This window comes from Lissotriton vulgaris, chromosome 1_2 (assembly GCF_964263255.1).
Source record: "Lissotriton vulgaris chromosome 1_2, aLisVul1.2, whole genome shotgun sequence".
In the NCBI taxonomy this organism is placed as follows: domain Eukaryota; kingdom Metazoa; phylum Chordata; class Amphibia; order Caudata; family Salamandridae; genus Lissotriton; species Lissotriton vulgaris.
Window position 1 is genome coordinate 345,907,032 of NC_141686.1, and position 12,042 is coordinate 345,919,073.

Below are 12,042 nucleotides of genomic sequence, written 5' to 3' on the forward strand. Positions count from 1 at the left end.
AGGAAGCCCCTCCCCGCCGCCCAGACGAGATTCTCGGCAAGCCGCCTCCTCCAACCGGTGAGGCGGATGTGCCGGACATGCAGCTGGGGGCGGGACCGCCCTCCTTGACTAGGTGCCTGCCCTCTTGATGGCCACTGCGTGGCCTCGGGCAGGCGCAGAGATTGAACGTGGGACCTGTATGCTGCACAATGGTTAATACCATGCGCACAAAGCCCATTGGGCTCACAGGGCTTCAGCTGCTCAGAAACCAGTACTGTTGTTCTATTCTCTATATGAAGAGAACAATATTTGGGCTTTGGAACGCATAGAAAAAATACAGCGATTCTTCACAACATTTAAATGTACACTCCCATATTTCAAGGCACACTCCAGAATCTTTACATACACACCGCACGGCTAATTCCAGTCTTTGCAACTGCTAGCACAAGGCTGGTGGCAGAGAAGCAGAGGAGAATGCTAAAATGAGGAATACAATAAATGAGCAGAAACATGGTTACCGTAAATAACTCCCCATGTTGACTGCCGCAAAGTCATGTTCATACCTTTGGCACGCCTGCATGAAGTACCCGTATCATACTGTACATATGTACACATAGGGCCTTCTCATACAATCTTGGCTAACGCTCCTGTTTTTAAACCTGAATAATTGCCTAACGTGTACACATTGATTGGAAAATAAAGGCATCCTATTCCATTTAGGAGAACCATATTTCCAGTGAGTACGACGTTATTGAACAAAGACAGCTTCAGTTCTACACATATTCTGAAACACATTTGGAATCTGTGTACAGGTAGGAGCATTTGTTGCTGCCCCTGCCTTTCAGAGAATTCACCATCTCCAAGGCTCTGCCTCTCAAGTGACCTCTGCGCAGCCCTCCGCCATTTCAACTCGAAAGGCACGTGTATTTCCCCTATGTAAGAAGTAAATATCTGAGACTCCAAAAGAACCAGCGCACCCCACCACCCATTCATCGGGGCCCGGTAGACCGGTACTTCCTCTTCAGTACTACCCTATTACGGTAACAAGTCCCCAAAATTGCACTCCCACATCGGTTCTGTCCGGTCTCTCACCTGCCCCTTCTCCACCTAGGGGCACCAACATCATGCTGTAGCCTCCCCCAAAGCCCCCGACTCCTCCTGTCCCAGGCCCCATACAGTTGCCCAGCTCTGCCCACTGATGCCTTTAGCCCACCCACCCTCCAGACAGATGTGTTGTCTCTGTCTCGAGTGTCCATCACTATCGCCCACTCCCACCTGGCGCCCTCGGTTGCTCACCCCCCTTTCTATGATACCAGTCCATATTCATGACATAATGACGTGTAATTCCACAGCCTGCAGATCCCAGCAACTCGAGCTCACGTGAGGCCACGTTTGTGTCATTTTGGCGAATTTTAAAAGTTGTGCATACGTCACGTCCTGCACAGGGCGCTCCTGTGCTTGCAGTGTCATAGCCTCACCTATCAGACCTGGCATCGAGCCTCCCTCGGCCCCAAAGACCCCCACTGCATCGGTAAGGCCGATCCGAGGTGGGGGGCACAGCCTGTGACCCCTGACCCTTCGAGTGAGCGAACTCGTACCTTTTCATTTTCGTCATGGAATTGCAGGTTATTGTAGGAGGCAAATGAAGTGGGCCTTTAAGTGGGGTGAAAAAACTGGAGGGTCTCTCAAAGGGGCGTGGCTTAAAAACGTAACCCAAAACTCTGTACTCAGCAAGTGTGCCACCGGACCTGTATTTTGCTGTTTCTGTCATTGCATGAAGGCATGGCACAGCACCGAACATCATAACTACAACACGGCAGGACTATTGGCTTTGTCAGTGATTGTTAGTTGCATAAGATAAATAACCATCAACTACGGCTTGGTATATATAATATTGACAAAGCTCCACTTAAAGCTCTGGTGACCCCACGACAATGTCAATGCTCCCGAGCATTAAAAAAAGAAGGGGAATGCATAGAGATGACGTCATGAAGTACCGTCCTTCTCCACTAGTGAGAGTGTGAGCAGCGCCCATCAGCCCCTGCGGTCACTGAGCCCGATGCAGACCCGTCTCGAGGCCTCCTCAAAAAACACTGCTGGGGCTCAGCACCGGTGAGACCCGGCCCACTTAAAGCCCTGGTTTTACCCACGCATCACTCCAAAGTAGAATAATGTGACCGACGGGTGCACGCGCACAGGCTGCACGTTTAATACATTTAAAGATACAGAAAGAGCCATTTACGCACATATGATGTGACGTGTGTCCTTTGAGTGTGATTCGTGTGTTACATACGTGCACACCTGAGGGGCGCACCCGGATGAAGTCCTCCAATCACAGCCCCTTCTGTCGCTTTGTTTCAGAGCTCTGGCTCTGACGCACAGTGCCCTTTGAGCCGGCGAGGGTTAATGATTGACTGAAGGTGTCTGACTCACAGTGAGGCCAGTGATTGATGCCAGGGGCGAAGCCGAGGGGGGCCTCTACGTCGGATTGTGGCAGCGTCTGCTCTGCACCCCTCCCAGCACTGAGGGCCACCGCCTAAGAACCAGGTCAGGCTCCAGGGTGTGTCAGGGGGGCCCCTTTGAGGGACTTACAAGCGGCGGTGCGGGGGGGGGGGGGGGGGGGGGATAGTTTGAAACTCGCTTCAGGCTGGTCTTTTTTATTTAACTAAATGCCACCAATGATACTGCAAGACACCGCCAGAATGTGAAAGACTGCCCCCCTTTATAGTCCAGGATCTTAACTGCCCCCCTTTATAGTCCAGGATCTTAACTGCCCCCCTTTATAGTCCAGGATCTTAACTGCCCCCCTTTATAGTCCAGGATCTTAACTGCCCCCCTTTATAGGCCAGGATCTTACTAACTGCCCCATCAGGGCCGGCTCTAGGCTCATGGTGGCCCTGGGCAAGGAGCATAGGAAGGGGGCCCGGAAGAGGGGGTCCGGGTGGGGCGGAGCACGGAGGCCAGTAAAGAGGGGAGGGGGTCAGGGTGTTTAGAAGTGGAACAGAGCCGGAGGCCGCCAAATCCCTGCCAGGGGCCACCACGCACATATGCATCCATCCTCAGAGGATTAATATATTAAGGATATATATTGGCGTGGTGGCCCCTGGGGTTTGGTGGCCCTGTGCAGGTGCACAGCTTGCACATGCCTCGAGCCGGCCCTGGCCCCATTTATATTCATCTACTGAAATGTCTCCTTGACACACAACTGTGTGGAATGATACTGGGGTGAACACATGTACAGGGGTGTTTGTTTTCCCCGTGCACTGATACTGGGGTGAACACATGTACAGGGGTGTTTGTTTCCCCCGTGCACTGATACTGGGGTGAACACATGTACAGGGGTGTTTGTTTCCCCCCATGCACTGATACTGGGGTGAACACATGTACACAGGTGTTTGTTTCCCCCATGCACTTCTACTGGGGTGAACACATGTACAAGGGTGTTTGTTTCCCCGTGCACTGATACTGGGGTGAACACATGTACAGGGGTGTTTGTTTCCCCGTGCACTGATACTGGGGTGAACACATGTACAGGGGTGTTTGTTTCTCCCGTGCACTGATACTGGGGTGAACACATGTACAGGGGTGTTTGTTTCCCCCGTGCACTGATACTGGGGTGAACACATGTACAGGGGTGTTTGTTTCCCCATGCACTGATACTGGGGTGAACACATGTACAGGGGTGTTTGTTTCCCCCGTGCACTGATACTGGGGTGAACACATGTACAGGGGTGTTTGTTTCCCCCGTGCACTGATACTGGGGTGAACACATGTACACAGGTGTTTGTTTTCCCCATGCACTGATACTGGGGGGAACACATGTACACAGGTGTTTGTTTCCCCCATGCACTTCTACTGGGGTGAACACATGTACAGGGGTGTTTGTTTCCCCGTGCACTGATACTGGGGTGAACACATGTACAGGGGTGTTTGTTTCCCCCGTGCACTGCTACTGGGGTGAACACATGTACAGGGGTGTTTGTTTCCCCCGTGCACTGCTACTGGGGTGAACACATGTACAGGGGTGTTTGTTTCCCCCATGCACTGATACTGGGGTGAACACATGTACACGGGTGTTTGTTTCCCCCGTGCACTGCTACTGGAGTGAACACATGTACAGGGGTGTTTGTTTCCCCCTTGCACTGATACTGGGGTGAACACATGTACAGGGGTGTTTGTTTCTCCCGTGCACTGATACTGGGGTGAACACATGTACACAGGTGTTTGTTTCCCCCATGCACATCTACTGGGGTGAACACATGTACAGGGGTGTTTGTTTCCCCGTGCACTGATACTGGGGTGAACACATGTACAGGGGTGCTTGTTTCCCCCGTGCACTGATACTGGGGTGAACACATGTACAGGGGTGTTTGTTTCCCCCATGCACTGATACTGGGGTGAACACATGTACACGGGTGTTTGTTTCCCCCACGCACTGATACTGGGTTGAACACAAGTACAGGGGTGTTTGTTTCCCCCGTGCACTGATACTGGGGTGAACACATATACAGGGGTGTTTGTTTCCCCATGCACTGATACAGGGGTGAACACATGTACACAGGTGTTTGTTTCCCCATGCACTGATACTGGGGTGAACACATGTACAGGGGTCTTTGTTTCCCCCGTGCACTGATACTGGGGTGAACACATGTACAGGGGTGTTTGTTTCCCCCGTGCACTGATACTGGGGTGAACACATGTACACAGGTGTTTGTTTCCCCCATGCACAGATACTGGGGTGAACACATGTACAGGGGTGTTTGTTTCCGCCATGCACTGATACTGGGATGAACACATGTACACGGGTGTTTGTTTACCCCGTGCACTGATACTGGGGTGAACACATGTACACGGGTGTTTGTTTCCCCCCCATGCACTGATACTGAGGTGAACACATGTACACGGGTGTTTGTTTCCCCCGTGCACTGATACTGGGGTTAACACATGTACACGGGTGTTTTTTTCCCCCGTGCACTGATACTGGGGTGAACACATGTACACAGGTGTTTGTTTCCCCCATGCACTGATACTGGGGTGAACACGTGTACACGGGTGTTTGTTTCCTCCATGCACGATACTGGGGTGAACACGTGTACACAGGTATTTGTTTCCCCCGTGCACTGATACTGGGGTGAACACATGTACACAGGTGTTTGTTTCCCCTGTGCACTGATACTGGGGTGAACACATGTACACGGGTGTTTGTTTCCCCCATGCACTGATACTGGGGTGAACACATGTATACGGGTGTTTGTTCCCCCGTGCACTGATACTGGGGTGAACACATGTACACGGGTGTTTGTTTCCCCCGTGCACTGATAATGGGGTGACCACATGTCCACAGGTGTTTGTTTCCCCCATGCACTGATAATGGGGTGAACACATGTACAGGGGTGTTTGTTTCCCTCATGCACTGATACTGGGGTGAACACATGTACACGGCATAGGTGCTGTTGGCAAACTGTTAAAGACATTAAGAAGGATTGGTGCCCATAAGTCCGGACCGTGTTTAATGACATCTATGGGGTGTCCATCAGGACCAGGAGCCTTGTTGCCAAGGCTCTGTCTGATGGCTACTTCTACCTCATAGAGGTCAATCTGTAAACCACACAACTGTCCAGGGGCAAAGCTTGTTATTTCCTCGGGTGGTGCTGCATATATTTTAGAGAAATGGGCCTCCCAAGCACTGCTGTTAATATTACAGCTATCTATACTTTGCATTTTCCTCACGGACGTCCAGAAGGGGCCGCTGCTCTTCAGATGTGCACTTCCGACCAGCGACTCCCACTGTTCCGTCAGTAATGCAGCCTTCCTTTCGGCTATTTTAATTTTATAATATTTTCTAGCCGCCTGTACCTCTGCTGTGCACCTGGGCTTGGTAATTCATGCCGTACGCAATGCCCTATTTGCTAATGAACAGGCAGTGTCGAACCACCTTGGGTCTTTCCCTTTCTTTGGCAATGAAACTGATAAGCAGGTTTTTATAGCAAGACACAGTTTGCCGAAGTCCGCGATTATCCTATGGCAATTCTCATCCTGGGATAAGCAGGAATTGATTATATGGGGATGTTCCTTTTGTACAAATGCTAATATTGCCCCACTGTCAACTCCCCTCCATTTTAATCGCAGACCATCTCCCGAAGGTGTAATGTCTCTTGCACCATTTAAATTATACTGGGCTCGGCCCTAGGTGCAAAGTAACTGTAAGGGGGTTATGGTCTCCAAATATTGTTTCCATCACTGTGGATTTTATTACGTGGTCTATTAAATTGGGAGACATGAAGATAAAATCAATAGTCGAGAAGCATTCCCTACCTCTAAACGTGGGAGCGCAATGCATGCTAGGGGTGTGACCTACATCCATGACATTGCTAAGAATGTGCTCAGTTAATATGTTGTCTAATTCTATGCCCCTGCGTTTTGCTTGGTCTAAGTGATTGTTATCTTTAGACTGACGATTCTTTATTATTTTTGCATTAAAATCCCCCCCGATGAGGATCCCTGTCACCTCCTTTGTATCTAAATTCGATTCCAGATTTCGTAGGATCTTAGAGAGCGCTACAGAGTTCTTATTGGGTATGGAGTAAAAATCATTATTATAAAAATGTATGAAATAAATCCTGGTCTTTCTCTTGAATTCAAGGACCTGTATATTCAGGTTCCCTCCCGATAAATCTCTAATAGTGCCGCCGGCCGATATTTTAATCCCAGTGAATAATCCACCTACTGCACGACCAAAATCAGGCTTAGGTGCTGTCACACTGAAACAGTGGTAGCCCTCTATGTGTAAGTTCCCTACAGCCCATGTCTCCTGAAACATGATGATATCTTTACCATCTAATAGCTGGACCCATTGTGGGTCTAACAACCTTGATTCTAACCCAGCAACGTTCCAGATAAGTATTGTCAAATCAGAATGATTGGAGGGGCGGACTGGCTTACTCCTAATACTTTTATCTATACTTTGCTTAAATTTAATCGGTGCTGGGGTTATGTCCTCATGTGTAACTGTAGGTGAGACAACATAATCATGCACTGCTATTCCTTGAGTTGTTTTAGTTTTTGTTGGCAATAAATCTTCCCTTTTATCATTATTTGCCTTCTCACAAACTGTATTACTTTCACTGATCCCCAGTCAATCCTGATCTTCTAGGTTAGAAAAGGCGTGTTCAAAACGGTTGTGAGTTGGGATGTTGTATGTGTACCTCAACTCATTCTGGGGCATGTTTCGATTTTGATTAATCCCTAAGTTGGGCCTCTCCCTTAGGTTGTGCTGGTGCGAAACAGGGAAGTATAGGTGTGGCGTTGGATATGCTGGGGATACAGCCTGATGACGCAATGGGGGTCCATTCCTGAAGTTAAAATTTGAGTCTTGATAGCGAAATAAGGAATTGTTCCTAATATTAGGATTTGAGTCCTGATAATGCACTATGGGGTTATTCTCACCATCAAAATGTGGGTCTATTAAATGCCTATAAAAATAGCCCAGAGGGAGCAAAGTGGTGTTAAATTCCCAGGGTGAGGGCGGTGGGGCATTGGCAAGAGTATTTTGGGCCCAATAGGGGGACCTAAAATTTATAATTATACAGTCCCCCTCAAACTTTTTTCTCAGCGGGCCAACCCACCCCACTCTTTGGGTATGTATTATCTCCCTCGATTCTTCTATTGGAAATTTACAGTTTCCACATAGCCAATGGAGGATTCTGTTTTTAAGGCTTGTAGAATTTTCCTCTTGGTCCTTCCTCAATTTGGGCACATTGACTAGAACATCCACGTAGGCCCCACATTCAGGGGGTAAACTAATGTGAGTCGGGATCTGCCTCATATTCGTATTTGCCACAGTTTGGTCCAACTTGGCTGTTGGGGTGTTTTAGGCATTTTTATTGTTAGTTTGTCCAGTAGGTGCCCTTTTGCTCATATCAATAGTTGGGACCATGCCATCTGGGCTGATTACCTTTGTCGTGTTAGGGTTAGGACCCCATTTAGCTGGGGGATGGGCATGTGCTAAATTTTCACTTGTACTTGGAGTTGATATTGGTGTAGGGACCTTGTTATGGGCATCTGTGTTCGTGCTAGCCATGGTGTTTTTGGCCTTAGAACCATTGATTATCCCCAGGTTAAATTTATGTATTGGGTTATGCCCTATGCCCAGTTTTAATACATGGTCATCTAACACTCTCAGCCTCTTATCCATTTTTAGAATTTGTTGGTTAATTAGCCCTAGGAGGGTAGTTAGCAAGGTCCCCATCCTCCCCCAAAATCCTTCATCCCCCATCACTACACTGGCCTCTATAGTTTGAATATTTATATCATTGGGTTGTCCCTCCCCCTTATCCCCTCTCTGCTCTGCGGGGCCAAGGGTCCTCCGTCGTTGCTTGCGCCCACCCTTGTCTTTCTGTTGATTAATCGCTGGTTCAGTGTCTATATGTTTCAATTTCATCTTAGCCTTTTGTCCCCTGGTTCGTGCCGGAATACTGACACTTTTGTCCCAATCAGAATTTGACATATCAGGATCTGGGCGCGGTCCCATGCTCTCTAAATGTGCCAGGTCATTCTCTAATGGGGGAAAAGGTTCTTGGCTCATATTCCTGTTTGACCTAAGCATGGTGGGGGTTGATGAAAGCCTACGTTCTATAGAGAAATGTTCAGAAGGCACCATGTCCACGATTATACAGTTCTCATTAGGGTCTGCACCAGGAAGTCCTGTGTATGATGCAGCAAGCAAAGAGTCCAATGAATTGTCTTGGTGCGTAAATGGGGGCATACTCGATGGGAGCGAAAGGCGCCTTTCAGTATTCTGTATGGCCGTTGCAACAACACCGATGGTCTTCTGGAGCATTTTATCTATGGTGGTTACAGCCATTTTCTGCTTATCCTTTGGCCTGGACACTGCTGGTATTCTTTTCCCCATAGTATACAATAACTATGATACACTATACAACATAGAGGACCCTTCCAATCAGCAATCGTGTTTTGATACAGAAGTATAGAGTAATTAACCAGTTCTTGACACTAACCTGATGTTACTGGTAGCTGTCAGATTTGTCCATGTGGAAATGTTCTGCCAATGGAGGTGGCCCAGCCCAGCCTCGTTCTGCCCCGGACTGCCACAGACTGCCCGCCCTTTGCCCGGGCTTATCCAGGCACATGCCTGCGCCCGTCCCGCGATGCAGACGAAGCCTGCTTCCTTTCAAGCACCTCCGGGCGCGCTGGCAAGCGGAAGTGCTCACAGAGCACTCTGAGAGCTGTAGTCTCCCCCGCGGCGTCCTCCTGCTGCACTGGACTACTGCGGTGGGAGAGAACTGCAGAGTGAGGTCCCCAGAGGCGGCGAGTGGCTGCTCACGATGTCCGTTTGCCCTCCGATTTTTTTCAGACAGCATTTTACTGTCGTCTAGTGCATAGTTTGGATTTAGTCGCAGCACAATCGAGTTGTAGCTGAAGGGAGTGCAAATTTCTCTCAGTGGGTCAATATGGTGTTCAGTGTGGGAGAGGATGTGGCACTCTAGCCAGAGCTGCTGAATTTGGAACTGGCGCATCATTTTCAGCCTTCACAACTGTCCACCAGACCGCACTCCTGACAGAGCTGATTCTGATGCTACACCTTAGAAGGCCCGATAGACCTTAGAAGCCCTGGTGTCATAGCACCAGCAGGTGGACCCGAACGGTGGCAAATGTGAGTTAACCTTGAAGGCCTGTCCACCATAATCCATACTGAGTTCACCTCCAGTCTTGTGAGCAGGCATACGAAGAAGCACACCCTAGATCGACAGTGTCTGTCACTGAGGTCACAAGATCCTTGAGGCCAGTCCACCGCACCCATCGGTACCTCCATTGGCCTTTTTCAGCAGTAGTAGTGCAACTCACCAGGAAACTGCAATGAAGGATTTGCATACACACCAAACTTAGGGGGTGATTATAATGGAGGTGGGACCGCCATGTCACCCCGTCAGTGGTAGCCCCACCGCCATCGGTGACTGCATCACCACCAGCCATATTACAATGGTGGGTGGTTCCCTGGCAGTCGGAAAGACCAACCGCCACGTACCCGACTGGCTCCTTGGTCCTTCCAGTGCGGCAGGGGGGCTCGTGGTTCCTTCAATGCTGGTGGTGCCTACCAGGCACCGCACCAGGGATTACAATACCTCTTACCCGCCAGCCTATCCATGGCGGTTCACCCGCCATGGAAAAGTTGGCGGAAAGGGACGTTGGAGGCTCGTAGCAGGCCATTTTCCCCTCAGCCCCCAGGCATTGGACCCGGGGGGCATATAAGATGTCCCCCTACATATCACTGAACCATGTGGCAGGCCCCGCATTGTGCCTGCCACGTAGTGCAGTGATATATGTAACATGTCAGTTTTTACATTGCAGCGGATGATGCAGCCAGCGGCACCTGCTGCAATGTGAAAGATAGGCACTGCAAACGCCATGGTGGCGGTCGCATTGTAATTACTATCGTGGGACTGCCACCTTGAAGGCCAGTGGTTCCATTCCCCGATTTGATGGCTGACAGACTGAAGTCCGCCTGCCATCGTAATCAGCCCCTAATTTTGCAAACTTCATGGCCTCGGCTTCATTCACAAACACTTTTAACATGTGCAGCCTGCTTTCACGCCACTGGAGTTATGCAGTAATGGAGGCCAAAATTATGTCGCAGTGTTGACTAAATTATGCAACAATTAAAAGGCTGCAGCGTAATGTGGTGCATTTTATGATACTTTATTATTGTGACATATTTATACATACTAACAGCCTCTGCAAAGCTTTTGCATCATTAGTACCTGTGTAACATACAAATGCAGCACAGGGAAAGGTGACCAGTCAACCTTTGCAAAGGGCCCTACACTTCACAGCGACATAAGTCACATTTCTTTTAGTAGTTTTTGATCCATTTGAGCTACAAAATTGTTTTGGGTAAAATCGTTAGATTATTCAGCAGATGATGCATTATGTGGCAAATATGATACAACCATAGTTAAGTGGAAAACATTTTTCCACTTAACTTAATTTTGTTCCAGCATTGTAGTTGATCGATTTGTAAGTATGCCAAACCCAAAAGTTGAGTTTGGACATGATTTGCATTTTAAAAGCAGTCCTACAACACAGGGCTACTTTTAAACTGACCTCTGGCTTCAGCAGTGCACACATGCAAACACAGAAAAGGCTGCTGGCCTCTAAACTGCCATGCTCTATAATATTCTAGCGACTTAAAGGTAGTTCTAATCCCCTTGCCCCATTATGTACTAAGGCCTTATAGGAGAGGTCATGCCAATCATAGGGGTACCCTAACCCATAGTGCACCTTAGTGTATGTAGGTGTTTTCACGGTATCTTTAAGTGTCTCTTTCAGAATAGCACTGGCCCTGTGCCTGTTCAGGCAGAGGCCAGGGTCAGTCAGTCAGGTACCACCAGTACCAGTCAGCAAAACTTTGGGGAGTGCCCGGGGCACAGGATGGCTTTGCAACACTAAAGAGGCACAAACTCATAATTTAAAACATAACACCATGGTTGGCGGGTTCACTTTATTAACCAGAATTGATTTCTATCCTAATTAATCAATTTTTCAACATTAAGATAAGGAAAGACTGGGGAAAAATCATAACGTTCTAATATATACCTTGAAGTTTTCATGCAGTTCTTTGATGACGGTTAATAGCTCACTGTTCAATGTTAGGATTTTAACTTATAAACTGTAAATACCAAAAGAATCTCTGTTATGTTATGTTACATAAATTTATAGCGAGCACAGCTACTCATGAGTATCCTGGCGCAGAGCCTCGCGGGGGAGGAGATGGAGTACTAGCCGGAGAATAGATGAGTTTTCAGTTTCCTCCTGAACACAGCAGGGTCCTGGATAGTGCGTAAAGTAAAGTAAGTAAAGTAAAGTAAGAAGGGCTGTAAAGGGGCAGGCTTGTGGAACACAGGGGAAGACGAGTCAGAAGTATGGGGTGCAAGATCCAGTGAGGCAGAGTCAGGGAATAGTGCTCTCAGTGAAGGTTTTATTTTTAAATAGGCTTTACGCCTTTTAGAAGTCACTCTCAGTTTTGCAAAGTCAGAGGTCTCCGTT

The 12,042-nt window shown here is 48.5% G+C and overlaps 1 protein-coding gene across 2 annotated transcripts in view; it reads left to right on the forward strand.

The window, feature by feature from the left end:
* Positions 1-12,042, forward strand: part of LOC147736741 (uncharacterized) — a 252,304-nt gene that overhangs the window by 42,884 nt on the left and 197,378 nt on the right. The window contains exon 1 of one of the 2 annotated variants that reach the window (XM_086953455.1): positions 2,368-2,526. The exons of the other annotated variant lie outside the window; for it this stretch is intronic. The gene's annotated coding sequence lies outside the window, so the exon portion shown is untranslated. Of the gene's footprint in view, positions 1-2,367; positions 2,527-12,042 lie in introns of those variants that run through there. 2 annotated transcript variants of the gene reach the window in all.